General features: G+C 40.9%; 1 protein-coding gene across 3 annotated transcripts in view; it reads right to left on the reverse strand.

Annotated features, from left to right (window-relative positions):
- Cbfa2t2 (CBFA2/RUNX1 partner transcriptional co-repressor 2) overlaps window positions 1-23,652 on the reverse strand; it is a 98,279-nt gene that overhangs the window by 38,250 nt on the left and 36,377 nt on the right. The window lies entirely within an intron of this gene.

A 23,652-nucleotide genomic window follows, 5' to 3' on the forward strand; every position in this document is an offset into this window, starting at 1 on the left:
GTAAAACCTGGCACGGTGGCATACTGCATGTGAATCCAGCTCTGGGGAGGGAGAAACAGGAGGATCAGAAGCTCAAAGCCAGACTCTAGCTATAAAATATTCTGCGTTAAATGAGGCAAAACCATGACTCAAGAAAACATTTAAAATGAACTATTTTTCACAAAAAGAGAACCTATTAATACTTGGATAACAGGCTCACCTTTATCGAACTATATGCCCCTTAGTAATTAATTACCTGTTGCTTTTTTTGTTTTGTTTTACTTAAATACTGTAGTAGCAACTGACTTCGATTTCAACTGCAAAGACCACAGAAAAGGTTTAAATGAAAGTAAAAAGGAAAGTTTTCTTGTAGAATCACAATTATAAAGATGACATATTCTGACATGCTCATGCAAACCACAAGGAACATCTTAGCATATTCACTACACTTTCTGATGGGAAAGATGTCCCCAAATACTATTCTATGTTCCAGTTTGCAGTGGCTTTATTTTGGAAAGGGATATATCAATAAAAAGTATCAAGGAAGTCAAGCACCCATGTTACAAACCCCTAACAAAACCTACAGCATTTTGAGAAGTAAAACTGTCCACTGTCCCTGGTCAGGATGCTGTCTTTGTGAAATTGATGGTCGTCCTATCTGATTAGTGGACTAATGAACTGTTGCGCTTGTCTTTTTCTTCCTGCCAGTGTTTTCTCAATGCCCTTCAGAGAACAGTTGACATGTTTCCAGCTCTTCCATCTGGGGCCCAGCTTTCTGGAGGGTGTGGGGGAGAAGAGAAGGAAGGGACTGAAGGTTGTCTCACACTGTTATGTTATGTACAGTGTGCATCAACCTGGAGGGCGTCTTTCTCAGACCACCTGTCTTTACAGCAACGGTGCCAAAGGCTGGAGGAGGGCTTAGCAGCCAAACAGATAACAGTTGTAATATTCAGCACTTGCCCAGGGCTACAAAGATGGGTGAGCCCAACTCAGGAACAGTGAGCTGCATGCTCCACCTTCTGAAAACTCAGCTTAAAGAACAGTTACTTCTTGTTTACTCCACTGTCCACAAACCAGCACCGTTACTGTCATTCCTAGTTTTAAATAGTAATGAAGATAAGGAAAGTGAAAGGGCTGGTTTGATGTCATCTTCTGTTACTCATGACCTACATGAAATTTAGCAAATAATTTCACCTTTCTAGGGCTTGTTTTTCAACACAAGTAAATGAAAGACAAAAAAAAACACGTAAAAGGAAAGCTATGAAAATCAAAGACAAGGCTAGAGAGATGGTTCAGAGGTTAAGCACACTTTAGCTGCTCTTTCAGGACCTGAGTTTGAATTCCCAGCACTCAGGGATCCAATGCACTCTTCTGGTCTCCACAGGTATCAAGCAAACATGTGGTGCACAAATGTACATACAAGCAAAACCTAGACATATACAATCAAAATGAATAAAGGCTGGAAAGCTGGTTGTGCAGTTAAAAGCACAATACTTGGTATTCGCATAAGAACAGACAGGAAGACCAATGGAACCAAATAGAAGACTCGGATAGCAATCCACACATCTTCGAATACCTGATCTTTGATAAAAACGTAAAAAATATAAAATGGAAAAAAAGAAAGAATATTTAAAAAGTAGTGCTGGCATAACTGGATAGCAACATGTAGAAAAATGTAGATAGACCCATATCTATCATCATGCACAAAACTCAAATCCAAATGGATCGAAGACCTCAACATAGAGATAGTGGGAAGTCCACTTGAACGCATTGGCACAGGGAACCACTTCCTAAATATAACCCCAGCAGCACAGACACTGAGGGAAACAATTAATAAATGGGACCTCCTGAAACTGAAAAGCTTTGTAAAGAAAAGGACACAGACAACAAGACAAAATGACAGCCTACAGAATGGGAAAAGATCTTCACTAACCCCACATCAGACAGAGGTCTGACCTTCAAAATATACAAAGAACAAGAAATTGGACACCAAAAGAACACATAATCCAATTAAAAAAAAATGGAGTACAGACCTAAACAGAGAACTCTCAACAGAGAAATCTAAAATGGCTGAAAGACACTTAAGGAAATGTTCAACATCCTCAAATGATGGAGGAGGGTCATCTTTCTATCTGTTGCTTTCATTGGTTAATTAATAAAGAAACTGCTTGGCCTCTGATAGGGTAGAATTTAGATAGGTGGAGTAAACAGAACAGAATGCTGGGAGGAAGAGGAAGTGAGCTCAGATGCAGGGCAGCTCCTCTCAGAGCCAGATATGCTGAATCTTTCCCAGTAAGAGCACCTAGTGGTGCTATGCAGATTATTAGAAATGGGCTAAATTAATACGTGAGAATTAGCCTAGAAGGCTAGATATAATGGGCCAGCAGTGTTTAAAAGAATACAGCTTGTGTGTTGTTATTTCAGGGCATAAGCTAGCCAGGCGGCTGGGAGCTGGGTTGCAGGAACGCAGCCCGCAGCTCCCCACAACAGAATGGCGCCCAATGATGGAGGAGGGTCATCTTTCTATCTGTTGCTTTCATTGGTTAATCAATAAAGAAACTGCTTGGCCTCTGATAGGGTAGAATTTAGATAGGTGGAGTAAACAGAACAGAATGCTGGGAGAAAGAAGCCGAGTCAGTGAGTCGCCATGATTCTCCCACTCCAGACAGACGCAGGTTAAGATCTTTCCTGGTAAGCCAGCTCATGGTGCTACACAGAATATTAGAAATGGGTTAGATCAATATGTAAGAGCTAGCCAATAAGAGGCTGGAACTAATGGGCCAGGCGGTGTTCAAAAGAATACAGTTTCCATGTAATTATTTCGGGTATAAAGCTAGCCGTGCAGGCAGCTGGGTGCCAGGAATGTAGCCCGCTGCTCCATATTACAACACTTAGTCATCAGAGAAATGCAAATCAAAACAACTCTGAGATTTCATCTTACACCTGTAAGAACGGCCAAGATCAAAAACACTGATGACGCCGGGCGGTGGTGGCGCACGCCTTTAATTCCAGCACTCAGGAGACAGAGGCAGGCAGATCTCTGTGAGTTCGAGACCAGCCTGGTCTACAAGAGCTAGTTCCAGGACAGGCTCCAAAACCACAGAGAAACCCTGTCTCGAAAAAACAAAAACAAAAAAACAAAAACAAAAACAAAAAAAAACACTGATGACAATTTATGCTTGGAGAGGTTGTGGGGAAAAGGGAACACTTCTGCATTCCTGGTGGGAATGCAAACTGGTGCAACCCCTTTGGATGTCAGTGTGGCGATTTCTCAGAAAATTAGGAAACAACCTTCCTCAAGACCCAGTAATACTACTTTTGGGTATATATCCAAAGGATGCTCAATCATGCCACAAGGACATGTGCTCAACTATGTTCATAGCAGCTTTGTTTGTCATAGCCAGAACCTGGAAACAACCTAAATGCCCCTCGATCGAAGAATGGATGAGGAAAATGTGGTACATTTACACAATGGTACATTTCTACACAACAGAAAAAAATAACGGCAGCTTGAATTTTGCAGGAAAATGGATGGAGCTAGAAAGCATTATTTTGAGTGAGGTAACCCAGACACAGAAAGACAATTATCGCATGTACTCACTCATAGGTGGTTTTTAAACATAAAGCAAAGAAAAGTCAGCCTACAAACTACAATCCCAGAGAATTAGACAACAATGCAGACATTAAGAGAGACTTACATAGATCTAATCTACATGGGAAGTAGAAATTAGAAAAAGACAAGATCTCCTGAGTAAATTGGGAGCATGGGACCTTGGGAAAGGATTGAAGTGGGGAGGGGAGAAACGGAGGGGAGCAGAGAAAAATGTAGAGTTCAATAAATATCAATAAAAATTTTTAAAAAAAGCACAATACTTGTTGCTTTTTCAGGGGACCAGGGTTTGGTTCCAGCACCTACACGATGGTTCACAACCATCCAAAACTGCACTTCCAGGGGATCTGACACCCTCTTCTGAACTCTGTGGACACAAGGCATGCAATGCATACACATACATGCAAGCAAAAATAATACACACAAAATAATAAATTACTCTTAAAAAACAAATGGGGAGACTCTGTCTGAAGAAGGAAGGAAGGAATCTAAAACAACGGAAAAGAAAACATCACTGTTTCTGATGGGGAGATGATGAGCCTGTGATGCAAGACAGCCACGTGTGAGTTTCATGTTGTGACGTACAGCAATTCCTGAGAAAGTGCGACAATGCGAATGGAATGGAAGGGTGAATTTAAAAAATACTTAAAATTAGAATATAGAGAATTTGATAATTGATAAGATGATTGGGGGGGGTTAATGTATATCAAGGTGGAATTATTGACCAAGATAGAGAACACTAGTAGTAAAGTATATTTGAGGAGAGAAATTATGTATTCAGTATGGGACCTTTTTTCTTCTCTTTTTGTCCAGGGACTCATTCTGTAGACCAAGCTGGCCTCAAACTCACAGAGATGCACTCTGCCTTCTGAGTGCTGAGATTAAAGGCGTGCGCCACTCTGCCTGTAGGATATTAAATTTTTATGCTCATTCTAAACCAGTAGGTAGTTCAATTCAGAAATAAAAGAACACTTCAGCTTAGAACTGGAAGTTACCAGCATCAAGGATATAAAAGAAATTACTAATTTTTTAAAGAATTTATTACTTTATTTTTACACTTATGTGTGTATAGGTATATGCTCCTCTGCCCAAAGAGGCCTTAGAACCAGAATGGCAGGCAGTTGTGAGCGGCTTGATGTGAGTGCTGTGAGCTGTGATTGTCTGCAAGAGCACTGTGCACTCTTAACCTTATTGAGCCATGTCTCCAGGCCCAACTGAATTTTAATTAATTAAGTTTTATTTTATTTTATTTTTGAGAGAGCATCCTGTGGGTCCCAGGCTGGCCTGGAACATACTATCTAACAGGAAGCCTTCAACTTCTGATCCGCCTGAATTAAACATGCTGGTCTGAGTGCTGACATAAAAAGGTGTGTACCGTTACACTCAGCTTCTTCTGTTTTTGTTCTGTTTTGGTTTTTTTCCTGCTTTTACTTTATGCTCAATGAAAAATAGATGGTATTATATACTAAGTACCCTTTTTCAAGCCACTAACCTATTCCTTTGTATATGTCACAAAGCCAAAGATGAAAAAATAACATTTTCACAAACGTCCAGATTCCAGATTTCATCATTTTGCAAGTTCTGCAATCTGTCTATAACTGTCCCATGGAAAACTTGGCTTTACACTTCTTTGCTGTCATTTGCAGCTCCTAATTCTGGAGATTCACATTTAACCACCTCTAGCCAAGTCTTCAATCTAAACCAGTGGTTCTCAACTTGTAAGTCGTGATCCATTTCAGGGTCTTGCATATCAGATATTTACATTACCATTCACTACAGTAGCAAGATCACAGTTATGAAGCAGTAATGAAATAATTTTATGGTTGGGGTCACCACAACATGAAGAACTGTAAAGGGAAGCTTGAGAACCACTGGTCTAAAGCAAAGCCCTTTAAGACAGCCAATTCACAAGGAAAGGATGAGTAAGACAGAAAAGGGAGACGGAAAGGGGGGATGTGGAGGCTAGAAGATAGTTCAGAAGTTAAGAATGCTTGCTGGTTTTTTTTTTTTTTTTTTAAATAAAGTCCCAGGTTCAATTCCCAGCACCCACATGGTGGCTAACAATTCTCTCTAACTCTATCTAGTTCAGGGGATGATACCCTCTTTTAGCTTCCTCAGATACCAGGTACAATCAAAGTGCCCACACAGACATGTAGGTAAAACACTCATACACAGAAAATAAAAATAAAGGTCTTTATTATTATTATTTATTATTTATTGTTATTATTATTAAGGAAAGGAAAGAAAGGCCAGGTGTGGTGGTGCAGGCCTTTAATCCCACCCAGCACTTGATGAGTGTGAGGCCAGCCAGGTCTACAGAGTGAGTTCCAGGATAGCCAGAGCTACACAGAGAAACTTTATCTAAACAAGGTCTTCTGTGGCCTTCTCTGTGGATTTCAGCCAGCCAGCGTTTCCTGTGCTTTTACATGGTTTTCTCAGGTATCTAAAAACATTAATTTCCATTACAGTGTAGACAGACTGACCTGGGAAAGGAGTCTGAGCTTTGGATTAAGGGCTGTCAACTGATGATAAGTATACAGATAATTTTTAAAGCTTGGGAGCAGGTATTTTGGATGGAGTGAGCAAAGAATAGGTCTGAGGACTGAGCTCCAGGATTCCAAATTTAAGACGACAAAGAAGATGCTAAAGAAGTACATGAAAAACAGCAGCCAGGGACATATATGGGAAAGGGGAGGGAAGGAACACATGGGAACCAAGCTAACAGGATCGTTTGCTGGCCTATAAGCTCTGGAAATGTAAACAATAGAAAGCACCACTACAATTTATGCCATCTGTTTACACTATTATAAGGACCAGACATATTAGTAATAAATACCTTCTTAAAATTTCTGTGCAATCCTTCTAGCCGCCTGGCAGAGGAGACATTCTTTCTGGCCTTGGGTTTTTCTAGAAAAGTGGAGGTGGACCAGAGCTTACTGGTTGCTCTTCCAAAATTCCTGAGCTCAATTCCCAGCACTGACATGACAGATCACAACAGTCCATGAGATCCAAGGCTCTCTTCTACTGTGCAGATGTACATGCAGATAAATAAATCTTTTTTTTAAAAAAAAAAATCTTAGTTTAGAAGCAGGCAGATCACTCTGAGTTCCAGGACAGCCAGGAATACATAGTAAGACTGTCTGAAAATACATGAAAACCCCTCACTTGTGTGTGTATAGGTCAGAGGAGAACACAGGGAATCCATTTTCTCTTTCTACCAGGTGGGTTCCAGGAATTGAACTCAGACTATTAGACTTAATACACAGCAGTTTTTAACCTGCTGAGCAATCTTTCCAGCTCTAAAGTACCTTTTAAAACTTATTTACTTAAAAAAAAAATTTATTTTATTTGTGTCTATGTACACACACACCTGGATGTTCATATGAGGAAGCCAAGGGGGCATCCAAAATCCTTTATTTTATTCCTTTGGGACAGGGCGTCCCACTGAACCTAGAATCAGGCTAGTGACTAGAAACCACACACAGTGATCTTCCTGTCTCTATTCCCCCACACCCCTAACTATTACACATTTACTTGTTGCTCTTCCAGAGGTCCTGAGTTCAATTTCCAGCACTCACACTTTGGAAGAATTACAAGTGAGTGTGGCCACACCCAGGTTTCCCCATTGGTGCTGAGATAGAGATCCCAAAAAGTCCTCATTCTTCAGCAGCAAGCATTCTTACCCACTCAGACATTTCTGGAGGTGTGGTAATGAAGACCTATACCTGTAGTGATATTTTGTTGTGCTTTACTAAATAAAGTGTGCCTGGAGACCAGAGGGTGCAGCTACCCACATTAGCCAGCCACACAAGCCAGGCAGTGGTGGCACACACTTGGGAGGACGAAGCAAAAAACATCAGGAGTTCAAGGCAACCCTGGGCTACACAAAACTGAATCCATCTAAAAGAGAAACAGAGCAGGGCGGTAGTGGCTCACACCTTTAATACTGCACTAGGGAGGTAGAGATGGGAAGTGATGTGGCTGGGGAAGAGAGAAATATAAGGCAGGAAGAGACAGACTACCCTATTGGGTCTGAGGATCTTGTAAAGGTAAGAACTAGAGGCTGACTGCTCTGCTTCTCTAACCTTTCAGCTTTTACCCCCAATATCTGACTCCAGGTTTTTATTATTAAGACCAATTAAATTAGTGCTTATTAGTTAAACAGTAAAAACAAGAGTTCAAGAGCATCCTTGGCTAAGCACAGGAACAAGGATGGGAAAAATGTACTCTTTTACAAACGATTACAAACATGCAAGACTACACACAAATCTTACTCTACAACTTGACATGGACAAGCACAATAGCAATAGTAATTTCAGGCCAGATAAAAGAGTTCATTTACCACCGGGTGGTGGCGCAAACCTTTCATTCCAGCACGAGAGGCAGAGACAGGCGGGATCTCTTTGAGTAACAGCCTGGTCTACAGAGTAAGCTCCAGGACAGTTAAGACTGTTAAACAGAGAAACCCTATCTTGAAACACAAAAGAGTTCATTTGCAACTTGGGATATTGCTCAGTAGAAACCTCGTCTAACACACACAAAAGTACACACATATAGTGCCCTATCCCCAGGATTTAGAAGGAAGCAAGAAAATTAGAAGTTCAAAGTCCTCAACTACAATGGGTATTTGAGCTAATAATCTGGATTACATGAGATGAAAACCATGAAATTTTCCTTTTTTCCTCAATTAAAAGTACCTCTTAGCCAAAACAGAATAATAATATAAGTAAAAGGTTTGTTAGTTGCCAAGATGAAAGGGATAGTGTCACCTGGGCATGGTGGGGCATACGTATAATCCTACCAGGAGGGTTGAGGACTCCGGGTTTAACGTCACTCTTTCAGAGCAGACAAGCTCCCGTAGAAGATAACACTGATCTAGACTATGGAAGATGTGCCGGAAGCCTGATTTTAATGCTTGCTGATTAGCTATAACAGAACCTGAGAAGACACTCCAGTGAGCAGGTGTCTAACATTAACAGATGACAAAGTGTTGTTTGACCATCCACACACAGAACTGTTAGCTAGTGCTCAGGTAAGAATGTGTTGACAGTCATTATGTTACTGAGTGTGGAAGATAGGAAACTAAAGGGTTTCTTCCAGTGGTGATCATTTTAATATTTAAAGACATGTTGTAATCAGCCTGCCAACATAAAAGCCTGTTGATAACCTTAATGCAAGTAAAAGCAGCAGCAACACAGCTAACCTGATAATGTAAATAGGGGAAAGTGAAATATGGATTGCTGTACCCCAGTTCCAGCAAATGTTTATTTGGAATAACAGAGTCTACTCCAACTGTACACCATCTGTTTCAAGTCTCCATCAAGGTAATATTTTTCACATGAAGAGAAATGACAAATACCCTGCCTTCTTAGAGAGGCTACCTCTGCCACAGTGTAACTAATCTCAAGCTTTTAACATTATATAGTATTAGCATCCTGGCCAAACACTTATTACCACAGTCAGAGTCCAGATAAGTCCGAGACTGTCATGAAATAAGTTAGCTCTAATCTTCTTACTCATATATAATCCTCCTCACTTTGTTTGCGTGCACGTGCATGCATGCATGCGTGTCTGTCTGTCTGAGACAGAGCACTGTCAACTTTTCATATTCCTAATTAATGGTTCTCCTAAGATGGAAATTCAGGTCTCTCTAGCTCCAGCCACTGACACAACTGTACTACAGTGTCTCTACAATCAACACATAACCTGAAACAAAACACATCAGAGTAAATGCTGACAGTCCAATTCCAAAATATTTCACAAGCCATCCATATCCCTCCCCCACTGGTGATACCGTAGACATTGTCATGAACGGCAACAACTAGTCCCTAACTATTCTTCCTGCTTCATTCAGAACTGACCCCTTCCAATCTAGCTGATTTAAACTTTAAAATGGGTCCTATCAGAAATTAATTTAAAACTCTTAATGGCCTCTTCCTGTTCTTAACAATAAAACATTAACTCTTTACCTTGAGGGGAGATTGGACAAGGTTTCACTATGTATCCCAGGATAATCTTGAACTTACTATGTTGCCCAGGCCGATCTGGAGCTTGCCGCCAATCTGCCTTCCTCAGTCTCCAGAATGCTGGGATTAGAGTACTATATCCATGGTCTTTTTTTTTTTTTTTTTTAAGTTTTAGTTTTTTGAGACAGGGTTTCTCTGTGGTTTTGGAGCCTGTCCTGGAACTAGTTCTTGTAGACCGGGCTGGTCTCGAACTCACAGAGATCCGCCTGCCTCTGCCTCCCCCAAATGCTGGGATTAAAGGCGTGCGCCACCATAGCCCGGCTATCCATGGTCTTTTAAATAGGTCTCAAAGTTTGGTCTAAAACTGCTAAACATTCTGGAGACCCTTTGTGGTTTAAAAAAAAAAAAATGGGCAAGTGGGGAGAAGAAGAGAGAAAAAGATTTTCAAAATCATGTTAGGAGCTCAATTGCCTTATTATTTATTTGAAAACAAGGTCTCACATATAACAAGCTGACCCCTGAACTACTGTCTCCACTTGCTGAGTCCTGGGATTACAGGTGTGCTATCACATCTAGCTACAGCTGTTTTTCTATCACTAACCAGCTACATAACACCTGGGACAAATGACTATTTTCTCACTTATAAAATTATCTGTCACCTGACTGGGAGACAGCCTCTAGAAAAGATATTTATATTACTATAGTCATTCCCGTTAACAGCATTATTCACAACAGCTAAAACAGAAGCAGAAACAGGCACAGCAGCAAGTGCTTGCAAGGTAGAAGCTGGAAAATCAAGAGTTCAGGTCAGCCTGGTCTACACAGGAGGGTTCCAGGACAAGCAGGACCACTCAGAGAAACTCTGTCCCGAAAACAAAACAAAACAAAAAGAGTTCAAGACCAGCCTCAGTTATTTACCATGTTTTAGGCCAGCCTGGGCAGTCTACAGCAAGACCCTGTCTGAAGGCGGGAGGGGGGTTCAGTGGTAGAATGCTTGTGCAGTATATTTAAGGACCTGTGATTGATCCACAGTGGAGGGAGGGAGGAAAGGAGGATCTATCCAAACTCAGATCTTCTGAAAATTCAGTATGTGCTCTTAACCACTGAGCCATCTTTCTAGCTTTCTAAAAAATTTTTATTTATTCTTCTCTCATACAATACATCCAGACTGCAGCGTTCCCTTCCTCCCCTCTTTCACATCCATAACACCACCAGCAAGATCCCCTCACCCCAGAAAAGAGCAGGCCTCCAACATCAAACAAACACAGCAATAAAATCAGGCACAAACCCTTACATCAAGGTTGGGCAAGGCAACCCATATGGAGGAGGAAAGGGTCCCAAAAGCATGCAGAAGAGTCAGAGACATCCCTAATCTCAGTGTCAGGAGTTCCTCCCTCCCCACAAAACATCAAACCAACAATCATAACATACATGCACAGAACCTAGCCCAGACCAGTACAGGTCCTGTGTTTGTGAGCCTTCATGAGCCCTGCATAGTTGATTCTGCAGGCTATGCTCTCCTGGGGTCAACTCCTCTTGCTCCCACAGTTCCTCCTCCCTCTCTTCCTGGGGTGGGGGGTGGTCCCTGAGCTTCAAAGGGAAGGTCCTGATAGAAACCTCCAACCATGAGTCTCTCTCTGCCTAATGTTTGGTGGTAGGTCTCTGCATCCACAAACTCCTTCTTTCATTATTTATTTAGGTTCTCACCTAAATAAATGTTACTTTAAAAAATTAAGGGGCTAGGCAGAGCACTGTATACATAATAAAAAGTAAATATTTTAAAAAAAGAAAAGAAAATCAAGGGGCTGGAGATTTCTCACCAGGTAGCTCTAGATGGCTTGGAACTTGCTTCATAAACCAGGCTGGCCTTGAAGTTAAAGGGATCTGCCAGTACCTGCTCTTGGTCACATTTTAGAAATAATGACGTGTCTGAATGAGTGTTCTGTGCACATGTATGTGCACCTCGTGTGCCTGGTGCCTGTGGATGACAGAAGAGAGTGGTAGATATCCTGGAACTAGAATGACATGAAGTTGTAAGTCACCATATGAGTGCTGGGAATTAACTCAATTACACTATGAGAACATGTGCTATCAACTGCTGAGCCATCTCTCCAGTCCCTTGATTTTCTTTTCTTTTTTTTTAAATATTTATTTTTTTATTATGTATACAGTGCTCTGCCTAGCCCCTTAATTTTTTTTTTTTTTTTTTTTTTTTTTGGTTTTTCGAGACAGGGTTTCTCTGTGGTTTTGGAGCCTGTCCTGCCCCTTAATTTTTTAAAGTAACATTTACTTAAATGTGCGCATGCATACATGCATGAATGTGCACACACAGGCATATATAGAGGTGCTCCCATCGCCTCTGCCTCTAGAGTGCTGGGATTAAACCACACATCCTCGTGCCTGGTGAGAAATAGGATTTCAGGGTCAGCCTTGCTACATAATGAGTTCTAGACCAGCCTGGCTAGATGTAAGTCCCTGTTCCTTCAAAAATATGGGCTGGAGAGGTGGTTCAATGGTTAAGAGCACTTGCTACTCTGGTACTCAAGTTCAGTTCATAGCATCCACACTGGGCAGCTCACAACTGCCCATAACTTCAGCATTAAGGAATCTAATACCCTCTTTTGTCTCCTAGGATGCACAGAAGCAATGGGGGGAGAACACCATAAATAAATAAATTACATGGCTTGTGACACATATCTGGCTCCAAAACTCTAGTCTATGTGACCATGTGATTGCTTTTTTATTTTGGCGGTTTTTAGTACTACAAGAAAATGGGTTGTGTGTATGCTAGGTGTTCTGAGCTACATCCTTGGCCCCAAGAAGAAGTTTTAACTCACTCTACCATATTCAGTCAGTTTGTATGACACAGATATTCTGAAAGAGCTTGCCAATGCTAGGGTTCCACCTGTTTGCCCCCTAATCTTTGAAAAATTAAATCCCTGTGCCCCCAAGAATACACAGCTTCTATTTAGGGTGAAGAAAAACAACCAAACAAACAGAACTTGAGATTCAGAAGCGGTACAGACTAAAGATCAAGTTTTCTATGAGGAGAAGCTTCTGGACAATACCTATAACTGCCCAACAACATCTGGTCAGGAACTTCTGACATACAGCACTGCAATAACATAAAGACAGCACTGTCAGTTAAGTGGAAGAGGGTCTAGGCAACATTTCCACATCTAATCAATAAACAAACCAAGAACCCTCATTTTCTTGCCTACATGCCTTCAAGCTCTAGCAAACCAGAGGCAAAACAAACTCAACTCTATCTAATTTCTAGGATTAAATAATAAGAAACCATTATGAGATTACATACCTATAATCTCAGCACGTGCACATGTGGAGGCCAGAGGACAACATGCAGGAGTGTGTTCTTTCTTTCCACCACTTGAGACCCAGGGAGCAAACTCCTATCATCAGATATGGCAGCATCTTTACACACTGAGCTATCACCAGCTCCTTAAAAAATTTAAACTATTTGAATGAAACAATGTCTGTGACAAAATATGCAGACATGAAATCTGATTCTCATTTGCTTGAAGACAGAAATCCTGTGAGTTAGAATTAATGGCTTTAAATACAAAAACAGCTCAGCCACAGAGTTCAAATTAACTGCACGTGACATGATTCAAAGTTTATCTTGGAAATATCCAAGACTTTTTCTATAAAGGTGCACTTAAGGAAATATAATTAAGGCTAATGTCAATAAACAAAAGCAGGAGTATTACATTTCAGAAGGAAGGCATACATTTGAAGAGAGATAATACCTTTTCTGAGATGAGGGCCATCTACTCCTGGGCTTAAGGAAATCCTTCCTCCTTAGACTCCAGAGTAGCTAGAAAATCTCATGTAGCCCAGGCTGGTCTTAAACTGTATGTAGCTAGTGAGGATCTTGAACTTGTGGTCATTCTTCCTCTACCTCCCAGTACATTGCCATTCCCACTTTTCAGTGGGTACAGGAGACAGAACCAAGTCCTTTCGCAAGTTAGGCAAGTATTTTATCGACTGAGTTGCAACCTAAGACCCCCTAATTGGGTGTTTTCCCAGGCCTTCCTCCTGCTCTGGAACTGCCTTCCTATCAACATTTTCCCTCTCTGAGTTTCCCTGGCCCTTTACATTCTAGTTCCAGAGTGCTTGAGTCTGAAGTATAGTGCAGGGGATCAAACCTAAGGACTTGAAAATACTAAGCAAGTGCTCTACCACCCAACACAGACCCTGAGCGGACAAGAATCAGCTTTGGGGCCCTAGAGATGGCTTAGCAGACACAGGTGATTGACTACCTTAGTTTGATCCTTGGAACCCAAAGTGGAAGGCAAAAAGACTCATGAAAGTTGTTCTCTGACTTAGCAAGACTCATTCTAAAAATAAATTTTTAAAAAATGGGTGAGGGTACTGGTGTGGCTTGCTGTTAGAATGCTTGACCAGATAAATCAAGTCCAGGATAGTTTCCAATTTTGTGGGACTCTGAGGAAAACCTCAAGGGATAGGTAGGAGAGTAGATTCTATGGGGGGAGGGGCAGCAGCTCATTATCAAGAAGAACCCCAGTTTTCGCCATTTCAGTAAGAGACAACAATTATTAACGGCAATGCAGATAGGGCTGCAGGCAAAGGACAAAGGATTAAACTTGGGTTAGTGAGCCAGACAGTGGTGGCTCAAGCCTTTACTCCAGCACTCTGTGAGTTCGAGGCCAGCCTGGTCTACAAGAGCTACTTCCAGGACAGGAACCAAAGCTGCAGAGAAACCCTGTCTCGAAAAACAAAAAACAAAAACTAACAAAAAAAAAATTGAAAATAGACCCATATCTATCATCATGAACAAAACTCAAGTCCAAATGGATCAAAGACCTCAACATAAAGCCAGCCACACTGAACCTTACAGAAGAGAAAGTGGGAAATACACTTGAACTCATTGGCACAGGAGACCACTTCCTAAATATAACTCCAGTAGCACAGACACTGAGAGAAACAATTAATAAATGGGACCTCCTGAAACTGAAAAGCTTTTGTAGAGCAAAGGACACAGTCAACAAGATAAAACGACAGCCTACAGAATGGGAAAAGATCTTCACTAACCCCACATCAGACAGAGGTCTGATCTCCAAAATATACAAAGAACTCAAGAAATTGGACACCAAAAGAACATGTAATCCAATAAAAAAATGGATTACAGACCTAAACAGAGAACTCTCAACAGAGAAATCTAAAATGGCTGAAAGACACTTAAAGAAATGGTCAACATCCTTAATCATCAGAGAAATGCAAATCAAAACAACTCTGAGATTTCATCTTACACCTGTAAGAATGGCCAAGATCAAAAACACTGATGACAATTTATGCTGGAGAGGTTGCAGGGGGAAAAGGGAACACTTCTGCATTGCTGGTGGGAATGCAAACTGGTGCAACCCCTTTGGATGTCAGTGTGGCGATTTCTCAGAAAATTAGGAAACAACCTTCCTCAAGACCCAGTAATACTACTTTTGGGTATATATCCAAAGGATGCTCAATTATGCCACAAGGACATGTGCTCAACTATGTTCATAGCAGCTTTGTTTGTCATAGCCAGAACCTGGAAACAACCTAAATGCCCCTCGATCGAAGAATGGATGAGGAAAATGTGGTACATTTACACAATGGTACATTTCTACACAGCAGAAAAAAATAACGGCAGCTTGAATTTTGCAGGAAAATGGATGGAGCTAGAAAGCATTATTTTGAGTGAGGTAACCCAGACACAGAAAGACAATTATCACATGTACTCACTCATAGGTGGTTTTTAAACATAAAGCAAAGAAAGCCAGCCTACAAACTACAATCCCAGAGAACTTAGACAACAATGTAGACACTAAGAGAGACTTACATAGATCTAATCTACATGGGAAGTAGAAAAAGACAAGATCTCCTGAGTAAATTGGGAGCATGGGACCTTGGGAAAGGATTGAAGGGGGAGGGGAAAGACAGGGAGGGGAGCAGAGAAAAATGTAGAGCTCAATAAAAATCAATAAAGAAAAGAAAAATAAAAAACATACATGCAGAGACTCGATAGCTCTCCTCTCTGGGGCAGACGCGATGAAGCTCCGATCCAGGATGGACGTAGGCTAGAATCTTCCCGGTAAGTGCACCTTGGGGTGCTACACACATTAATAGAAATGGGTAATCAAGATGTAAGAATTAGCCATTAAGAAGCTAGAGCTAATGGACCAGGCAGTGTTTAAATGAATACAATTTGTGTGTTGTTATTTCTGGGCACAAGCTAGCCAGGCAGCCGGGAGCCGGGCTGTGGGAAGAGGCCCACAGCTCCCTCAACGATTGGCGCCCAGTCGTGGATAACTCAGTCCACAGAAAGCCTGAGAAAGCTTGGGAAAGAATAGAGTAAAGCATGTTTTCTTGGTAGTAGCAATTTCTTGGGTCTGCTCTGCTTGCTAGAGGCAAGCAAGCGCTCTCATCTAAGAGAGGCTTCCTGACTCAGCTTTAGCTGCAAAATCCTGCAGCTCTCTTAAGAGGTCCTGGCATGAAACACTTAAACGGTGTTGATGAAAAGCTGAATACATGCTTTTCGGTTTTCAGCTGTAGCAGGAAAAAAAGCTGCGCCGTTTAAAAATGCTGGCTTTCTGGGCCATCCTGCCAGGGCAAACTCTGACTGTTTGAGGCAGGAGGGCCGACTACAGAGAGAGAACTTGAGTGTTGTCTGTGGATATAGTGTTGCAGCTTGCTTGCTGGCAGGGACCTTGAAACGCCATAGAGTTGTGGCAATAAAAATGGCTACAGCTGTTACCTCTGCCATGAGGCTGGAAAGCTAAGGACTGGGCTGGATCTAGCCGGCAAAGCCACGGCTTTAATTCTACCCATATTGCTCAATAATTTAAAGGCTCATGCGGTCAGAAAGAGAGAGATACAGTAAGGAGAGATTCAAAAACAAAAAAAAACCCTTTAAATGATGTACAGTGTGTTAAAAAGATATGCAGGCTAAAAGTTAAAGTTCTTAAAGTAAAAAACAAAAAAAAAAAGGAAGAGAGTAGTTGGGTGTGGTAGTACACACCTTTAATCCCAACACTTGGGAGGCAGAGGTCCATTGACCTCTGTGACTCCAAGGTGTGGTAGCACACGCCTTTAATCCCAATGCCTGGGAGGCAGACACAGGCGGATCTCTGAGAGTTCAAGGACAGCATGGTCTACAAGAGTTATTCCAGGACAAAGATATACAGAGAATATAAAATAAAAGTAAAAATAAATGAAATAGAGGTTAAAATAAAGCCGCACAAAGATGGAAAATATGCAGAAAATCTTGATACTGTATGCTATTATGCTCTCTTTGAATTGTTTAAATGTTGAGAAAAGAGCAACAGCTGCTAAAAGATATTTATTTATAAATGCTGCTGAACTAATCCAACATAGATATTTTGAAATAACTTGACTTTAAAATTTGGATCTAAGGACATGATGCTTTGGAAAGGAGTTTCTTCTTTTGTTTTCACAGAGGATGAGACCCTGTGGATTGCTTCCATCCCAATATGGTATGATAGATCATGCCCTCCTGAAAGGTTGCTGTGAACATCTTCAAAAAATTACTTCACTCGCTGGGCGATGGTGGCGCACGCCTTTAATCCCAGCACTCGGGAGGCAGAGGCAGGCGGATCTCTGTGAGTTCGAGACCAGCCTGGTCTACAGAGCTAGTTCCAGGGCAGGCTCCAAAGCCACAGAGAAACCCTGTCTCAAAAAACCAAAAAAAAAAAAAAAATTAGTTCACTCAACTGCCGACTGAGATGAACCTAGCACACAGGTTATACCATAAAAGACCTAAATAACAGCGTCCCCATTCAGCAGGAAGCAGTTTGGAGAGAAATAACTGCGGCCATATTCCCAAATATTGTTTATAAATGTTCTTTTACATTTAAAGGGGGATATGATATAGATATGAATAATTTGCATTAGTACAGATTTTGCTTTATTGATAGAGATTTAAGGTCAATTTTGTTATATGTATATGTATTTCTGATCTTGATTAAGGTATTGTGATTGTGTAGTTCACTTAAAAATGTAATGTATATAGGTTAATAATAATCAAGCTTGTAGTCATGTTAGTTAGATTTTCTAGATGTACATAGATATATTTTAGATAGACATTTTTCATATCTTTCAAAGACTACAGAATATGGCATTTTTAAGTGTTTTAATAACTTAGGGTTTTTCATGACAATGAGACACTCTGCTCCTGGCAGCACCAATCTACTTCAAGAAGAAGATGGGCATCAAAGAGGCACCTTATGAAGTTTGATAGTCATTTGGGCAAGAAATCCAGATTTATACCTACAGATTAGTGAGCAACAGTAATTTTCATAATGAAGTGACAATTATGCAGTGTGACAGCTGTTTGTGCCACTACCAAATGTGAGTTCTAAAACACAGGTTAACACCTCTAGTTCCTTGAGATTAAAGCAAAACAAAGAAAACAACAACATAAAGAATCTATCCACATGCTTTATAATACCAATCACAAGCATAAAACCCCCTGGAAAGAACTACTTAGAAGTGATTTTGTGATGCTAAGGGTTGAAAACAGGACCTCCTGTTAGGCAAGCGTTACCACAAAGCTAACATCACAAGCCCCCCCCCTTTCTTTTGGTTTTTCAAAGCAGGATTTCTCTGTGTAGCTCCTACTGCACCACCTTCGCCTGGCCCTCAGCCCATTTTAATTTATTTGAAACCAGGTGTTACTAAATTGCCTGTGCTAGCTTAGGAATTTCAATTCTCCTGCCTCAACTTCTTACATACCTAGAATTACTGTCTACCGCCTGGGCACAATTTTTTTTTATTTGGTGAGAGGAAGTGAGGGCATTCTAGATGACTTCAAATTCACAGAGGTCTATCTGCTTCTGTTTTCTGATTGCTGGACTATGCCTGGACCTGAAAAGACTTTTTTCCCCTGGTTCTAGACAGGGCTTATCTGTGTAACCCTGGCTGTCCTGGAACTTGCTCTGTAGACCAGATTGGTCTCAAACTCAGAAATCTGTTTGCCTATTCCTGAGTGCTGGGATTAAAGGCATGCAGTACCACCATGTTCAGCTTCTTTACTTTTTTTTAAAGTGAATTTAGGATTTATTAGATAATCTTTAAACCCTCTTTTTATTTTATTTTAATGTTTTGAGACAAGAGTCTCACGTAGCCCAGGCTGGCCTCAAGGTCAGTTCTGCTCCAGACATTGGAGCTCTGAATTAAAAGGCTGTGCCTCCGTAACATGTCCTGGGATGTTATCCTAAGATGTGTTACATTCGTTTATGATGTGGAATGTTAGTTTAATGATGCAAATAAGTGCTGCTTTTCTTTTTTTCCCCAAGATAGGGTTTCTCTGTGCAGCCTTGGCTGTCCTAAAATTCACTCTGTAGACCAAACTGGTCTTGAATTTACAGAAATCCGCCTGCCTCTGCCTTCCAAGAGCTGGGATTAAAGGCCTGCACCACATTTGCCCGGTGTATTGCAATTGTTACTGTGCTTTCCTAAAACACCTGAATGATGTAATAAAGAGCTGAGCAGCCAATAGCTAGACAAGAGAGGGTTAGGCAGAACTACCAGGCAGAGAAAAAACTAGAAGACAGGAGGTGAGAGAAAAGAAGGAGAGAAGAATGCCAGGGTCCAGCCACCCAGTCATACAACCAGCCTGCAGTACGAAGGAAAAAAAGATATATAGAATAGAGAAAGCCCAAAGGCTAAAGGTAGATGGGATAATTTAAGAAAAGATAGCTAGAAATAAGTCAAGCTAAGTACAATGACTGACCTCTCACACACCCAACTTAAACTAGAAAATTTAAAACTTTGGAACTTCTTCACTATAACTACCTAAAATATATAACCCCAGCTATGTTATTAAAAAAGAAAAAAAATTAAAATTCAAGAGCAGCTCTATATTTTAGGGATAAGAATGATATACACCAAGATGTTTATATTAATGTGAAAAATACTCTATAAACATACACAAAATGATTTACTGACTAACATCCAGAACCACAAAAACATAAAAAAAAAACTAAACAGGAAAGTTGGGCATGGTTCATGCCTATAACCTTTGTATTAAAGGGGCTGAGGCAGAAGAATCTCAAGTTCAAAGCCCAACTGGTGCTAAACTCTGTAGCCCTTAAAAACAAACAATTATGCCGGGCGGTGGTGGCGCACGCCTTTAATCCCAGCACTCGGGAGGCAGAGGCAGGAGGATCTCTGTGAGTTGGAGACCAGCCTGGTCTACAAGAGCTAGTTCCAGGACAGTCTCCAAAACCACAGAGAAACCCTGTCTCGAAAAACAAAAAACAAACAAACAAAAAAAAAAAAATTACAACAATCACACACATACACACAAACCAGGAGATTATCTTCAAGAATTCACAGTAAGCGAAATATTCAGGTTTTATAACAGCCAAACCAGGACCATTTATGTGGCAAACAGGTACAAGAAGCACCTACTGTGCAAGCTTAATCAACCTGAGTATGAGTCCCAGAATGCATTCAGATATGTAAATCAAATAATATTCATAATAACTTCTAGGGGATGGAGAGAAGAAGGCTCAGTGGTTTAGAGCACTTACTGCTCTCGCAGGGGACTGGGTTTTGATTACCAGCATCTACATGGTAGCTCACAACCATCAGTAACTTCAGTTCTAGGACATCCAACACTCTCTTCTGACTTCTCTGGGTACCAGGCAGGCATAAAAGTGGTGATGGCGCACGCCTTTAATCCCAGCACTTGGGAGGCAGAGGCAGGCGGATCTCTGTGAGTTCGAGACCAGCCTAGTCTACAGCGCTAGTTCCAGGCTCCAAAACCACAGAGAAACCCTGTCTCGAAAAACCCAAAAAAAAAAAAAAAAAAGTGGTGTGCATACACACACGCAGACAAAACATTCATACATATAAATATATCTTTAAAAATAATAATTTTAGCTGGGTGGTGGTGGTGACGCATACCTTTAATTCCAGCATTTGGGGGATAGAGACAGGCAGATCTCTGTGAGTTAAAGGCCAGCCTGGTCTACAAACTGAGTTCCAGGACAGCCAGAGTTACACAGAGAAACCCTATCTTGAAAATAATAATAATAACTTTCAACAAACTATCAAAACAAACTATCAAAAATTTAAATGACCAAACCAAACTATAAAAATGAAAGCTTGGGGCTGGAGAGATGGCTCAGAGGTTAAGAGCATTGCCTGCTCTTCCAAAGGTCCTGAGTTCAATTCCCAACCAACCACATGGTGGCTCACAACCATCTGTAATGGGGTCTGGTGCCCTCTTCTGGCCTGCAGACATACACACAGACAGAATATTGTAAACATAATAAATATAAAAATACTTAAAAAAAAAACAAATAAAAATGAAAGCTTTCTTTTTTTTATGGGATGTGGGAAAAATTTAAACTCACTATGGAACACAAGCTGGCCCTAAACGCAATCCTCCTGCATCCACCGGAACTATAAGTATGTGCTTTCATGCCTGTCTAAAACAGTTTTCTACTTTCAAAATATATCATTAAGAAAACAAACCAGCTGGGCAGTGATGGTGTATGCCTTTCATTCCAGCACTCGGGAAGCAGAGGCAGGTGGCTCTTTGAGAGTTTGAAGCCAACCTGGACTAGAGTTCCAGGGCAGTCAGGGCGACACAGAAAAACCCTGTCTCGGGCTGGAGAGATGGCTCAGAGGTTAAGAGCATTGTCTGCTCTTCCAAAGGTCCTGAGTTCAATTCCTGACAACCACATGGTGGCTCACAACCATCTGTAATGGGGTCTGGTGCCCTCTTCTGGCCTGCAGACATATACACAGACTATTGTATACATAATAAATAAATAAATATTTAAGAAAAAAAAAAAACCCTGTCTCAAAAAACCAACAAACAAATAAAATAGTGATGCTGGAGGGATGTCTCACCCAGGTTCAGTTGCCAGTACCCTTTCAACAGTCTGTGACTCCAGTTCCAGGACATTCAATGCCCCTTTCTGGCATACACTGGCACTACACACATGATACAATAACATACATACAGGCAACACACACACATAAAATAAATTTTTAAAAAATAAATGTTAAAAAATAACAAAAACCCTGTCTTATAAAACCAAAAAGAAAAAAAAAAGCCCGTATTTGGACATATGATGCCTATGCATTTTAATGATGTATTTCTAAAAAGCATTACACAAGGTTTCCACCACACTTCCCCTGCCTTCCTTTCTAAGGACAGTTTCTATGTGTAGACATTTTGATTAATCCACGGAAAGCACCCGGGCTATCTGCACCACTGAATGAAAGGGTCTTCTTTCAGATTTTCTTCAGGGCTCGCTAAGCCACCCTTTAGCTTTGCTGTACTATTTCATCTTGAAGGCTGGCCTGAAAATCAAACCAGCACTCTGACATCCTGACTGACCAGCATTCACTTCTAATCAACAGCAGATGTGGGAGTGATGCCAGGGTGGGCCTTATGCCAGAGGAACATTTTTTTCTCCTATTCAAGAGCAGACACCCTCTCTTAGCTTCAAGTCACCCAAACAGAGGGAAGGACATCTGGAAATGCAGTGCAGCACCATGTGTTTGGCCTCGCTGGATGACAGACAGCTCTAGGCATTACAAGCAGGGAGTTGTTACAGCCTGTGGAACACTGCACACTACAGCAGCTCTGAAAGCTTGCAGGAAGGACTACACAAGCTGGGGAGGAGCTCTTTAAGAAATGCCACTGTCAGCAATGGTTCTTCCAACAAATATGTGGAAACACTTCATCTCATTTCCACACTTTAGGCTCGAAATGTCTTTTTCCATAGATTTGACTGCAATGTGACTACTGGGGGTGAAGCTATTTAAAAAAAACTAAAATACTACTACCAAAACAAAAACAAAACTGACTCCATCACTCGATGAAAAAAATGGCTCAATCATACAGAAATTGCCCTAAAAAATATTTTTTGGTGATGCATGTTTTTTTACTCTCAACACTCAGGAAGCATAGGCAGCAGATCTCTGAATTCCAATGCCAGCTTCCATCTACAGAATTCCTTCCAGGATAGTCTGTCTTAAAAACAACAACAACAAAACAAATGGCTGGGCAATGGAGGCGCACGTCTTTAATCCCAGCACTCAGGAGGCAGAAGCAGGCAGATCTCTGTGAGTTCGAGGCCAGTCTAGTCTACAGAGTGAATTCTAGGACACACTTCAAAACTAGAGAAATCCTGTCTTTTAAAAAAAAAAAAAAATATATATATATATATATATATATCATTTTCCTTTTCTTTTTCCTTTATTTACTGGTTCTTATATGCTAACCTATATACCTGAGCCCAGCCTTGAACCCCTGATCAGTAAGTATACTGCCTCTGCCCACCAACTGCTGGAATAACAGGTGTACAGCACTGTATCCAATTCTTTACAACTTAACCAAAAACTAAAGCACAGAAATGGTAAGTTACATTCAGCATTATATAACCGAGTGATAGTTTGCTGTACTTAGAGCCTACAACTGTAACAAAAGACATCTAAGTTGAGAGGTATAAATAAGCCTATTTAATCCTAGCACTTGGGAAGCTGACTCAGGAAGAGCTTTCTGAGTACTAGACCAGCCTGATCTACAGATTGAATTCTAGGACAAGCAAGACTACCTGTCTCAAAAACAAAACAACAATAAGGAGAAAATTATTCTAAGACTCAATGAAGTTTGTACACTTTGACTAAGACTTTAAGAGAAATAACACTGGTGACAGCCCAAAGGGACAAACGTGACGGTAAGTGCAGTCTACAGCTGACACAGACCCTAGAAAGCTAGAAGGACAGAAGTAGAAGTTATGGGGAAAGAGGCCAGTTATGTCTTTAACGAGCTGGCTTTAGAATAGCAACAGATGTGCCTTAAGGCATAGTTAACAAACTATGGTAACTATATAGTTAAACATAGTTAACTACACCTGGAATATGATCAGTTGGTACAGTACTTGCTTAGTTTGGTATGCACAAAGTCCCAGGTTCAATCTCTAGGGCTGCATAAACCCAATGAAGTGGCACATGCCAGGAACCCCAGAATCAGAAAGAAACACTGCCTGCCTAGAGCTCAATACAACTACATAGTTGCTTGGTTACCAAGCTACC

Source organism: Chionomys nivalis, chromosome 9 (genome assembly GCF_950005125.1).
Source record: "Chionomys nivalis chromosome 9, mChiNiv1.1, whole genome shotgun sequence".
NCBI lineage: Eukaryota > Metazoa > Chordata > Mammalia > Rodentia > Cricetidae > Chionomys > Chionomys nivalis.